Raw genomic sequence first — 14,681 nt, 5'->3', positions numbered from 1 at the left:
CATGTTAACCCTTTTCCTCAGATCTTGCAGTTAAACTTCAGCAGGACCTGGCCTGGCAAATACTAGGTTTATTGAATTTACCTGAAATGGAGTTAATGACTCTCACTTCGTCTAATGCCCACTTCGTTGGAGGGAGAATTATAAAAAAGGGGAAGAGTCCCTAGAAACTATCTCATTCAACTCTCCTCTCATTTGAGAGGCTGAGGTTCCAAGAGGCTGAGTGATTTGTCCAGGGACTCACAGCAAAGACAGGCATCTGCAAGGGTCATACCTATGCTGGATACAATTCCAAGCTTTCAGACAAAATGTCCCTTCCCTTCTCTTAGAACCTAAAACGTGTACACTTTTCCCCATTTCTTAGTAGTAGGGAGTCCTACCTATGTCTCTGCTGGCCTCATTTTTCCTGCGCTCCATCCTCTCTCTGTTGTTGTTTGGCTGGGAGACTACTGTGCTGGAGTAGCAATAATGACCTTCATAAACAGTCACTAAACAGTGGACAACCCATAGTCTGCTTCCTCTGGTTAACTGACAATGCACAAAACCAATGAGGACTAGTGGGAACTAATAAACTCTAGAGTAGGACAACCAGATGGAGTGGGTAGTCCATCACCCCTCCTCCCTCACTTCTCCCAACATGACCGCAGATAACAAATGGCCAGATCTGGTCCACATCATTGTCACCCCTTCCCCAACTCAGAGGTTCATGTCAAGGGTATACTTGAGAAAGTTTTGGACTGAGAATCTGGAGTCCTGATCCTATCTCCGTAGGTGCCATAGGCTAGTCCCATCTCTCTGAGCCCTGATGTCCCCAACTCTGAAACAAAGAAGTTAGAATTCTGAGGTTTTGTCCATCCTAGTGAGTCTCTGACTGTGCAGTGTCTCATGAACTGACCCCGGGAAGCAGTCCCTGAGGACAAATGGAGTGCTGGCCTGGAGAATCTGCCTGGTCGGGTTGGGCTACAGGGTGAGGGTAGACTGTGGGTAAATCATGTTGCCTCCCCCTTTGTGGCTACAATCACTGTCACCCTCAAGCAGTTATTTTGAGTTTTAGATGAGCCAGGACACTTAGTTCAGAGTCTGCCTGTTACCACCCCCATCCACATTCCCTGTATGATGAAGAGGTTGGGCCTGATGTCTCTGGGGCCCTAAACTTGTTCAGATGCACTCTACCGCCACCTGGCTAGGTAACTTCTGCTAAAGTAGATTCACCTTTCTGGGGCTTGACCTTCCTTAGCTGTTAAGTGGGGTCAATAATTTCTGCCCTGACTGCTCTGTAAGCCTTTTAGGAGGCTCTGGTGGAGTATTAGAGCTGCAAGATGCTAGAATATGGACTCCAGAAAGGACTGAGAAATTATAACTTTTTCTTCCAATTAATTCTTTGTCTCCAAAGCCATGCCTTGTCCATGTCTTTTCCTCATATTAATGAGCTCTTAACACTTACTAGGGGCTTCCCTGGTGGCGCAGTGGTTGAGAGTCTGCCTGCCGGGGTTCGTGCCCCGGTCCGGGAGGATCATGCTGCGGAGCGGCTAGGCCCGTGAGCCATGGCCGCTGAGCCTGTGTGTCCGGAGCCTGTGCTCCGTAACGGGAAAGGCCACAACAGTGAGAGGCCTGCGTACCGCATAAAAAAAAAAAAAAAAAAAACTTACTAAACTGAGTGTTAATTAATTCAACAGGTGTTTCTTAAGCATCTACTATGTACTATGCACTGTGCCAACTGTTGAGGATTCTATGATTCAGGGAGAACAAGACGTGATTCCTGCCCTCCAGGAGCTCACGGTCTGGTGCAGGGACAACAGCAAACTGGCTACACAGGGTGACAGATACTCTTGAAAGAGAAAGTGCAGCACAAAGAGAGGCACCTCACCTGGATTCCTGGGAGGAGGGCTGGCTTCCAGGTGGAAGTAACTAGTGACTGAGAAGGAGCAAGAGTTAGCTGGGTGAGAGACATGAAAGAAGTAGCGAAAAAGAGATTGTGTTTGGGGCTAAAAGAACCACTAGATCAAGGGTCAAGTGGGCCCCTTCCAAGTTTGATACGCAGGTTTTTCATGGCTGAAGCAGAGAGTTCAAGGTGAAAAGTGACAAGAGGTAAGGCTGGAGAGGTAAATAAGGGCAGATGGAGATAGGCTTTCGCAGCCTTGGACTTTATTTTGAGGACAATAGACAGAAGAAAACTCCCTGCTCCATCATTTTGTTTTGCTATTCTTTTATTACTTTCCACAATTTTAAGTGCTCCCATTCATTTATTTATCTACCTACTATGGTCTATCCCATTCTCCTTCCACCTAGAATGTAAGCAGCATGATGTCAGAGACTATGTCTTATTCTCTGCTGTAACTCCAGCCCTAGAAAAGTACCAGGCACACACAGAGGGTATTTAATTAATAGTTATTTAAGAATGAATGAGTGAATGAATGAATGAGAAATAGAAAGGGGAGACATAGATTTGGGAGTGTCCCTTAATCCTTGTACTTTGCCTTTATTTAGGCAGAATCTTGTGTACAAGAGTCTGATCTGTTCTCATCCAGAGGTCAACAAAGAGGAGGAATGTGAGGTTTCAGGACTGTGTAATACTCTGAGAGGATGTCCTGCTCTTCCCACGTGCACACCACACGTTCTTTTCTTTTTTTTTACATATTAGAGCTTTTTTTTTTAATAATTGAAATATGTTTGACATATAATGTTGTACCCACCCTGTTCTACCTCCCCATTTACACAGAATAGCTAAGATTAACTGGGTGCCTTCTATGGGCTAGGCTCTGTTCTAAGTGATCTAAACAGACTAATTTATTTAATCCTCATAACAACCCTATAAAATACATATAAATTTAAAATTGAGGAAACTGGGGGATAGAGAGGTTAGCAACCCAAGCTAGTAAGTAGTGGAGACAAGGTTCCAGCTCAGACAGTCTGGCTCCAGGGCCTGATACTCTCCACTTTTATTGCACGCTGTTCTGAGTCCAGAGAGTGAAGGGGACTTGCCTAAAGTCCCCTTCGGTAACTTACACCCAAAATTTACCCCACGGTAACTTACGCAATGATCTCTGATCATTAAGCCACTGGAAGAGTCATATTGAGGGCAACAATAAGCCAAAGAGTAAAGTATCTTGGCCTCTCCCTTTCTACATCCTCCCTCCACCCCCAAATCCTGTGGGCTATTTACTAAAAGCAGAGAGGCTAGGGTGTGGCCTTGTGGTAAGTGCCAAGGCTGGCTGGCTGGCCCTACAGTGGGTCAGGGCAAGCCTGACTGCCTCTCCCATCACCCCAGGCAGCAGAAGCACAGTCAGAGGGGCCGGAAGTGCCCGGGGGTGGGGTGGGGGGCTAGTTGGGGCAGGACTGGGGCAGGAGATTAGAAAGTGAAAAGGGCAGGGACCAGAGTTAGGGAGAAGGGATGGGGTGGAGAGGGAAAAAGGGAAAGACAAATGGGTGTTTTGTTTTTTTTAACATCTTTATTGGAGTATAATTGCTTTACAATGGTGTGTTAGTTGCTGCTGTATAACAAAGTGAATCAGCTATACTATACATATATTCCCCATATCCCCTCCCTCTTGCGTCTCCCTCCCACCCTCCCTATCCCACCCCTCTAGGTGGTCACAAAGCACGGAGCTGATCTCCCTGTGCTATGTGGCTGCTTCCCACTAGCTATCTATTTTACATTTGGTAGTGTATATATGTCCATGCCACTCTCTCACTTCATCCCAGCTTACCCTTCCCCCTCCCCGTGTCCTCAAGTCCAGACAAATGTGTTTTAAATACCCACTGTGTGTGCCAAACACAGTGCTAGAGACCTTCCCATACCTCCTGCAGGGAGGGCCCTGTCATTACCCCCATATTATAGGGAGGAAACTGGGACTCAGAGGGATGGATTACCTGCCCAAAGTTACGGGGTGTATCTATTGTGAAAATGTATCTTCTTTCCATTATAGAAGATAGGAAAGGAATGACAGAAGAAAGGAAAGAGTGGGGGAGTGGGGAGAAAGGAGGAGGAAGTGAGGTGTGGGTGTCTTGGCACTCTGCCCCCAGCAAGGGCAACGGGCCCAGAGTTGTCCTTGCATCCCAGAAGGCTCACTGGGAGAATGTTTATGAGAAACCTCAACATTGAGAAGGAGCGTGACCTCCCAGCCTGTCTGTCCCTGCCCCGTGACCGCTTCTGGCTATAAACAGCCTGTTTATTAACCCCAGGAAACTGGCTCCTCTGCCACTTAGCTTTATCTCCTGGAATGGTCGGGCTTGGAGAGCAGGGGCTGCCTGGCCAAGAGTTTCCAGACGGGGAGGAGCAGCTGCTAGGAACTTGATGATCTTTAAGGAACTGTGCCAAAAGCAGCCACAGACAGTCCCCACTCTGTCTGCATTCCACCCCCTTGCAGACTTGCTCAAGGCATCATGGTGGGTTAATAGGCTGGAAAAGCCCTTGACCCAATGGTTGCCACTTTAAGGGAATTACAGTTTGATTCACTCATTATCTTCCCTAATGATCCCCATCATTAGATCAATGTGGTGACACCAAATGAAATCATGGCTATAAAGGCACTTGGCAAAATGAATGCCCCCGACCCCCAGTCCAGCACCTGAGAAGTTGTTCCCTCACCCAGCCCCTTATACCTCCCCCATCTCTCTGACCCCCATTCAATCGCTTATGCGATTTTGTCCTAACACTCACCCACTACATGCTTACCACTACACACTAAGTCTTGGCTGTGAAATGAGGGTTATAATTGTATTGACCTACTAGGTTGCTGGAGGAATCAAATGAGATACTTTCTATAAAGTTTAGCACCACTGCCGGCACCTCTCTGTGCTCAATCAGTGTTAGCAACATCTATTGCCAGGCGTCTCTTGAAAAATTCCATAAAAGGCCTCCCACAATGTTCTTGTAAGTAACCTGGAGTAGGAATATTTCTGAATGGGGGACAAGAGATGAGGCAGCAACTGGCTGGGATTGGAACAGGAGGAAGTGGACTTCACTGGTAGCTTGAAGGACTGAAATGAGAACACGAAGAATGCTGGAATTTCTGGGAAAGGGAGGGCATATGCAAACACAAGAATTGGATGAAAAGTCATAGGACATTTACAACTCAGGAAAGAACAGAACAAACACCGGCTCATTCCAAGGCTAGTGGTGGGACATGGTGACCTTTCCAGGACACAGGAGCTCGTGGCTATAATTGAAAGGTGTTGAAAGCTAGCTGAGCTCACAGGGCTCATCCTGCTGGTTGCCTCTGCAGAGTCGGTGAGTGTTGTGATTCCCCCCTCCACTTTGCACTTCCAGAAACCTCTCCCAGTGTTCCCAATAATATTTTCCTACCCCCCATAGCCTTGGAATATGTCCCCATCTCTTCCATTCTCTCTTATTCCCATTGAATCTATATATTTTTTAATACTTTTATTCACATAAGTCATTATGATTGCATTCTTCTTATAAAATTAAAACCTGGCAACTAAGGCTAAAATCCCATTTCACCTCTCTTGCTCTTCATTTTTTAAAATTAATTTTTATTGGAGTATAGTTGTTTTACAATGTTGTGTTAGTTTCTGCTGTACAGCAAAATGAATCAGCTATAAGTATACATATACCCCCTCTTTTTTGGATTTCCTTCCCATTTAGGTCACCTCTTGCTCTTCAATTTTCTCACAACTCTTTTCCTCCAGCATAATTAACAGTATGTTTATCCTTTCAGAATTTTCTCTGTGTGCACACACACCCACACACAATATTTAAAATATATGTGACAACATTTTCTGTTTAGCTTTTCTTCTTTTTTCATAAGTAGCACTACACATTATTATTATTATTGTGCTATAACTTGCTTTTCTCTCCCACTTCATGTTTTGGAGATCTGTCCATGTTAGCATTTTTTTATCTACTTAATTTTCAACCACTGCACAATGTGGCTGTCTTATGGTTTATTTACTCACTCCTCCCCTCACCCCACCTTTCACTGCTACAAACAGTGCTGCTGTAAACATCCTTCATACACTTTCTTGTGCACTTGTGATTTTATTTCTCTGCAACAGAAATCTGACAGTGGAATTACAGGTTATCAGGGTACAAACATCTCCTGCTGAATCCTAAGTATAGATTCTCCCTGGCCTGCTCCCAGTCATTTCCTCTGATTCTCGGGTACCACATCTAAATCACCAGCTTCCTGCTCCTAACTCCCCACTGAACATCTCTACCCAGAAGTCCCTCAGGTTCCTCAATCCTATATAGGGAAAAACACCTTCTCTCCCCATGGCCCCCTCCTGGTGTACACGCTTATTCTCCCAGTTGCCCAAACGTGTAAACCGGAATCATGGTTCTCTCCTCTCTCCCCCATTGTCTAATGAGATGTCATATCTCATGGATTTTATCTCGGTAATGTCTTTCAGTGCTCATTTCTTCTCTGGTTACCTTTGGCCAGGATATTATTTTAACAATCCCCTAATAGTCTCCTTGTTCCCTTATGCAATGCATCAAATTTATCTTCATAAAACACAGGTGATGTCATTCTCTTTGGTTGGTTCCCCCCACTATAAAACACAGTAGGATCACCTTGGCTTGCTCTTCACAGATTTCTACAATCTGGCTCAGTTTTCTCCCTCTAGTTTTTATCTCTTCAGATTCCTCCTCTTTCACACTCCAGGCACACCGATGCCCTTGCATTCCCAAATGTGCCCGTATTTCTTGCCTCCAACACTTTGTTTCTCTGTTTCCTCTCCTAGAAGTCTTCTCTCCTAGCTCTGCCTATTGAAGGTCTACCATTCCTTCTAGGACCTGCCAAATACACATTAAGGATGTGGGTTCCAGGGTTCTGACACAAGTAGCCAGTTTCTTAACCTCTCTAATCATCCATTTTCTTCCCTATAAAAAGGACATTAACACCTTCCAGATCTGTGGGGAACTTTTAGTTAGATTATGCATATAAAGGACTTAGCACAGTGCCTCCTAGAGTAAATGCTAAATAAACCTTAACTCTTATTGGCATCATGCTTCTTTTATAAAGCTGTGCTTGGTCTCACCATTAAAGGGACTTTCTTGCCTTCCTGGGCTCTCTTTATTCTAGTGGGCATCTAGTCATTCAGTTTCTTACGTCTAAGTCTGTCCTCACACCTGATAATGACCCCCTGAGGATCAGGGATCCTCTAATTCTTTTTTTTTTTTAAATAAATTTATTTTTGGCCGCATTTGTTGCTGCACGTTGGCTTTTCTCTAGTTGCTGCGAGTCGGGGCTACTCTTCATTGTGGTGCGTGGGCTTCTCATTGCGGTGGCTTCTCTTGTTGTGGAGCACAGGCTCTAGGCATGTGGGCTTCAGTAATTGTGGCACGTGGGCTCAGTAGTTGTGGCACACGGGCTTAGTTGCTCCGCGGCATGTGGGATCTTCCTGGACCAGGGCTTGAAACTGTGTCCCCTGCAATGGCAGGCAGATTCTTAATCACTGTGCCACCAGGGAAGTCCCTCATTTTTAAGAAATAAATTTATTTATTTTTGGCCGTGTTGGGTCTTCGTTGCTGCACACGAGCTTTCTCTAGTTGTGGCGAGCGGGGGCTACTCTTCATTGCGGTGCGCGGGCTTCTCATTGCGGTGGCTTCTCTTTGTTGCGGAGCACAGGCTCTAGGCGTGCAGGCTTCAGTAGCTGTGGCACATGGACTCAGTAGTTGTGGTGCACAGGCTTAGTTGCTCCATGGCATGTGGGAATCTTCCCAGACCAGGGCTCGAACCCATGTCCTCTGCATTGGCAGGCAAATTCTTAACCACTGCACCACCAGGGAAGTCCCTTTGATTCATTTCTGCATGCCTCAGAGTGTCCCCAGCACAGTACCTAGACCTGAACTGAATGTAAGGAGAATGCCAATGTCAATTTGGAAGTGCTGTGAAGGAAAGAGAGCCAGCTGTATGGAACCAGAAGAGAGCTTTGAATTCCACCTTGGCACTCACTGGTTGGTAAGAATCCATACACATCACCCAGTTTCCATATCCATAAAATGAGGAAAATACTACCACCAGCCTCACAAGGTTGGGGTGAGCTTCTGTGTGTCAAAGAACTTTCTTTCTTCCTTTTTTTTTTTCTTTCCTGAAGCAAAAGAGTAAGAACTTTTTAGTTGTTTTTGTTTTTTGAATCTTAGTCTTCTCACAGTAGCCTGCTTCCCCCTTGTGGAAAAAATTCAAGTTACATGTTAAAATCAGTCAATATAAATAATCTGGGAGCCAGAGGTTGATCTCAGCATTGTTTATATCACTGAAAAACTGAAAACAAACCAGGCCTTCAAACAGGAGTTTGGCTACATATACATGCACACGTGGGAAATTATCGAGCCATTTGAGTATAATGAAACAGATGTCTAGGGTGTACTTCTAAGTAAAACCTTAATTATAAACACATAAACTTTGCACAGTTTTGTAAGAGTCTACACACATATGAAAGGATCGTACATTAAATGTTAATAGTGCTTATGTTGGGTAGTGAAATTCAGTTGCTTTTCACCTTCTTCTCTACAGTTGTATGTCTGAGTTGTTAACAATGACCTTATTGCTATTAGAACATTTTAATTGGGGGGGGGAAACTATCTGTAAAACAAGAAACCCCTTAATTACCTGTTGTGACAGGCCAATCTGAATCAGGGAGTAGTCTGAGTCATGGATTCTAAGACTATTTCATGTTCCAATGCAATGCATGCGCATACACAGCAAACTAATGCTGAAGTCAACCCCAGATATGCGGAGCCCATTGAGAAGCAGCATCAACAGTTACATGACAACAGGTAACTACCTGCTCCTTGGGCCTGCTGCATGCAGAGAGCCCGGGCAGGAGAGGGTGGGAATGGCAAGCCAAGGGGAATAAAGGATCTTGGGCTGGAGTTCTGGGAGCCTCTCATAAGTGGGCCGATGGGAGCTGTGCATCCACGGTTCTTGGCTAGGCTGATCTGAAGTCCTGAATTGGACCCTTTGTTCCCAGACCCAGTCAGACATGCAGCCTAGACAAAATCCCAGAACCATCCAGGCCTTGCTGGAGACACTGACCAGTGAGCAAGTGTGTCCTCTAGGGCTCCAGTTTAGACTGGGGGAGCACTGGAGCATGAAGAGGACAAATGTGGTAAGTGTTGAAGACCAGGAGGACCTTTGGAGCTCAGGGGACGGAAAGAACCTCCTGGGAGTCAGGAGGCTGAGGAAGTTCCCGGAGGAGGTTGAAAGTAAGTTGGATACACATTTGTTCAGCATTTTACCCAGGGTTTTTCAAAGATTCAGCACCCAAGGGCCACCTAATGGATAGCCAGAGCATATGAAGATTATACATTTTACTTTTTTTGTTAGTCACTATTTAAAACAAAATTTAAATTACATAAAAGTAATACTCTCATATCAGTGAGAGGGACGGTACTACTTTTAGTCTTTAACTGAAGTGTGTATATCTGGCTCCACGAGGGAAGGTCAATTTTACTTCTGGTTGTTTTCTTTTTCTTTCTGCTATATTAGAAAAATCTGAACTTAAAACTGTAGGTCATCAGTCACTGTGGAAAACAGTATGGTGGTTCCTCAAAAAAATTAAACACAGAATTACCATATGATCCAGCAATTCCACTTTTAGGTATATACCTAAAAGAATTGGATGCAGGGACTCAGACTTGCGCTCTTAACCAGTGAGCAATACTACCTTCCCAGCTGTCCAGAGAGCTTTTAAAACTTGAATGACAAAAGCTGATTCCAGTAGTACCAGAGGGCCAGTGAATGTCATAATTGACAGTTACATCCAGTGGCTTCAGGGAGAACAGCCATTTATAGAGCCATGAATATATGAGGCAAGCTTAAGTGTAGGTGCTTGGTGTCTTCACTGCAAACAGAACCTCATTCCCCATTAAACAGAAAGTGTGATGTCAGAGTTCGAAGTCACAGACTTGTACAAGCAGCAGAGTTAGCCTACTCTCCAGAGCTTATGACATAGTGTCCTCCTGCCCTTTGCTTCTGTCCAGAACACTGAGAAATCAAGATAATATCTGAAAGCCAGGGAAATCTTTTTTTTTTTTTTTTTTTTTTTTTGCGGTACATGGACCTCTCACTGCCGTGGCCTCTCCCATTGCGGAGCACAGGCTCCGGACGTGCAGGCCCAGCGGCCATGGCTCACGGGCCCAGCCGCTCTGCGGCACGTGGGATCCTCCCGGACCGGGGCACGAACCCGCGTCCCCTGCATCGGCAGGCGGACCCTCAACCACTGTGCCACCAGGGAAGCCCCAGGGAAATCTTATAGAGTTCATTCCCGAATGCAAGGCTGGTCCAACATTCATAAATCAATGTAATTCATCCTATTAACAGACTAAATCAGAAAAACCATGAGATCATATCTATAGAGGCAGAAAATGTATTCAACAAAATTCAATACCTATATATGATTAAAAAAAAAAAAAAGGAGGGCTTCCCTGGTGGCGCAGTGGTTGAGAGTCTGCCTGCCGATGCAGGGGACACAGGTTCGTGCCCTGGTCCGGGAAGATCCCACGTGCCGTGGAGCGGCTGGGCCCGTGAGCCATGGCCGCTGGGCCTGCGCGTCCGGAGCCTGTGCTCCGCAACGGGAGAGGCCACAGCGGTGAGAGGCCCGCGTATCGCAAAAAAAAAAAAAAAAAAAAGGAACTGAAGTGTATATTACTAAGTGAAGGAAGCCAATCTGAAAAGGCTATATACTGTATGATTCCAACTATATGACATTCTGGAAAAGGTAAAACTATGGAGACATTAAAAAAAGATCAGTGGTTGCCAGGGGTTAGGGGGAGGGAGGGATGCATTGGCAGAGTATAGAGGATTTTTTAGGGCAGTAAAAATATTCTATATGATACCATAATGGTGGATACATGTCATTATACATTTGTAAAAACCCACAGAATATATAGCATCAGGAGTAAACCATAATAGAAACCATGGACTTTGAGTGATTATGGTATGTTCATGTAGGTTCATCAATTATAACAAATGTACCACTCTGGTAGGATATTAATAGTGGTGGAGGCTGTGCCTGTGTAGGGGAACTGTACTTTCTTCTCAATTTTGCTGTGAACCTGAAATTGCTCAAAAGAATCAAGTCTATTAAAAATAACTGGGGGACTTCCCTGGTGGCGCAGTGGTTGAGAATCCGCCTGCCAATGCAGAGGACATAGGTTCAATCCCTGGTCTGGGAAGATCCCACATGCCAAGGAGCAACTAAGTCCATGTGCCACAACTACTGAGCCTGTGCTCTAGAGCCTGTGAGCCACAACTACTGAAGCCCACGCACCTAGAGCCCGTGCTCTGCAACAAGAGAATCCACCGCAATGAGAAGCCCACACAAGGCAACAAAGAGTAGCACCCCCCTGCAACTAGAGAAAGCCCGTGCTCAGCAACGAAGACCCAATGCAGCCAAAAATAAGCAAAAAACAAACAAACAAAAAACACCTGGGGATTTCCCTGGTGGTCAAGTGGTTAAGACTTCGCGCTCCCAATGAAGGGGGCCTGGGTTCCATCCTTGGTCAGGGAACTAGATCCTGCATGCTGCAACTAAGAGCCCGCATACTGCAACTAAAGATCCCACATGTTGCAACTAAAGATCGCACACATGGCAATGAAGATCCCGTATGCCACAGCTAAGACCCGGCACAGACAAATAAATATTTAAAAAAAAAAAAACTGGCACATCCATACAATGGAGTATTATCCAGTGACAAAAAGAAATGAGCTATCAAGCCACACAAAAACCTGGATGACTCTTAAATGTATATCGCTAGATGAAAGAAGCCAATCTGAAAAGCCAATATGCTGTATGATCCCATTTATATGACATAATGGAAAAGGAAAAACTATATGGACAGTAAAAACATCAGTGGTTTTCAGAGATGTTGAAAGAGGAGAAGAGAGTTGAATAGGTGAAGTACAGATGTTTTTAGGGTGTGAAACTATTCTGTATGATACTATAATAATGGATGTACATGACACTATGAAATTGCCAAACCCATAGAACTTAGCAGCACAAGAATTGAACCTTATATAATCAATTTTTAAAAATAATTTAGGGGGCTTCCCTGGTGGCGCAGTGGTTGAGAGTCCGCCTGCCGATGCAGGGGACACGGGTTCGTGCCCCTATCCCGGAGGATCCCACATGCCGCGGAGCGGCTGGGCCCGCGAGCCATGGCCGCGGAGCCTGTGTGTCCGGAGCCTGTGCTCCGCAACGGGAGAGGCCACAGCAGTGAGAGGCCCGCGTACAGCAAAAAAAAAAAAAAAAAAAAAAAAAAATTTAGGCAGTAGGGGGATCTCATGATGGAATTTAAACTTTGATAAAAGAATCTCTGTATGAAATAAATTCACCGTAGGGGGTGATGGGAAAATAATAAACTTGGGATATGAGTGGAGAAGTAAGATTAAAGGCAAGTAAACTACACATAAGTACTGTACTCTGGTTGCTAAAGTTGTTTTCCACAGGGGTTCAGGTTAATAATCCTGAAGCTACTACACATGCACACTGGAACTGAACAATTAAATAAATGGATGGCAGATGGTGGGACCCAGGAGTGAGAGGTTACAGTTAAGCTAGTGGGGAAGGCTAGAATGATCTACGTGATATTGGATTAGAGTTGGAGACATCAGTATGAAATCATGTTTAGCTTAATGGAGATAGAGATGGGTACATATACAGATATTTATAGGTATGTGTATATCCATGGGTTAGTACAAACACGTATGTATCTTGCTCTCTCAGCTGGGAGGGCCTAGAAGCTGTGACACTACAATACCAACAAGCACACCCAGCACTCAGATCTTGATTTCATTTTTATATAAGAGCTTTATTGAGATTTAATTCACATACATAAAATTCACCTATTTAAAGTGTACATTTCAATGGTTTTAGTATGCATATTTAGTATATTTTAGTGTATTGCGGTGCGACCATCACCATGATCAATTTTAGAATATTTTCATCACCCCCAAAAGAAACTCTGTATCCATTATCAGTCACTCTCCATACCTCCCCAGCCCTCCCAGCCCTAGGCAACCACCAATATACTTGGACTCTGGATTTGCCTAATTTAGACATTTCATGTAAGTGGAATATTGCAACATGCGGTCCTTGTGACTCGTTTGTTTCACTTAGCATAATTTTTCAAGGTTCATCCATGGTGTAGTATGCATTAGTGCTTTACTTCTTTTCATAGCCAAATAATATTCCATTGGAGGGATATGCCAGATTTTATTTATCTATTCATAAGTTTATGGACAGTTAAGTTCTTTCACTTCTTGGCTATTATGAATAATGCTGCTATGAACATTTTGTGTACAAGTTTTTGTGCGGATATATGTTTCCATTTTTCTTGGATATATATCTAGAAGTGAATTAATCTTTTGAGGAACTTTCAGACTGTTTTCCAAAGCAGCTGCGCTATTTCACCTTTTTATCAGCAATGTAGCGTATGAGGGTTCTAATGTCTATACATCCTTTCCAACAGTTACTGTTGTCCATCTTTTCAACTATAGCCATCTTCGTGGGTATGAGATTGTATCTCACTGTGGTTTTGATTTGCATTTCCCCCAATGGCTAGTGATGTTCAGCATCTTTTCATGTGCTTATTGGTCATTTGTATACCTTCTTTGGAAAAATGTCTATTCAGATTCTGTATCTGTTTTTAAATTGGGTTATTTTTCTTTACAATGGGAGTTCTTTATATACTTTAGATACAAGTCCCTTATCATATATATAATTTGCAAATTTTTTTCTCCCATTCTTTTCTTCCATATCTATTCACTTACATGATGGTATCCTTTGAGGCACAAAATTTTAAAATTTTGATAATATCCTATTTATTTACTTTTTCACTTTGTTGCTTGTGCTTTTGGTGTCATATTTAAGTATCCATTGTCTACGTAAGGTCATGAGACACACCAGGCAAGCTGCCACTAGACTGGGATTATAACTTGATTTCAGAAGTAGTGGTATTCACACCTCCATGTTAAAATAAAGTTCATACCTTATTTGTTAAATCCAAAGGTAGATGAATGAAAGTCTTAATTATGAAGAAATTTCAAGGGAAGAGATGAAGGAAGTAGTTGTCTTGATCTCCTCACCCCACCTCATTCACTTTCAATTTTCCACTTTCAGCACCTTCAAACCCTGATAGAGTAAATGCTTTTGACTCTTATGATCAAATAATTTTCCTTTTCCCACATAGCTTCTGTTTGTCAGGGTTTCAAGATTATTTTATTTTTTTCATCAAGCAACCAAAGAAGATGTTTCCATTCTTGTCCTGTGTATTCAAGTTCAGACAAACAAACAATTTCCATGGGCAAAAACTTCTTCCAATCAGTAAATAAGGATTTTTTGTTGTTGTTAAGGTGTTGGATTATGTGAGATTTCTGTCACCCAGATCCAAAATTCTGTGATTCTGTTTCCACGGTGCTGTGATTTAAAAAATTCTAATCCATCGGTGGTTTAGTTGTCAAGGCAGTTATAGGCAGCCTCACCCAGTTCTCTGGGCTCTCTTGTGTCTGGAATTTCAGACATGGCTGGCTGGTATTCCCAAGCCAAGTGACATCTTCTTAGAGAAAGTGAATACAGCCCACCTGTAGATCTATGTGACCTATTTTATAAGGAGAAGACCACAAAAACCATCTTTGTGTTCCATAAGGCAGGCAAATTCCAGTGAGAAGAAAGGACATGAATAAAGTACTCAGGGTAAGTTTTTTTTTTAGAAAGAAATA

The sequence above is a fragment of the Mesoplodon densirostris genome, chromosome 3 (genome assembly GCF_025265405.1).
Source record: "Mesoplodon densirostris isolate mMesDen1 chromosome 3, mMesDen1 primary haplotype, whole genome shotgun sequence".
Classification (NCBI taxonomy): Eukaryota; Metazoa; Chordata; class Mammalia; order Artiodactyla; family Ziphiidae; genus Mesoplodon; species Mesoplodon densirostris.
Note: the sequence above shows the minus strand (reverse complement) of the source record.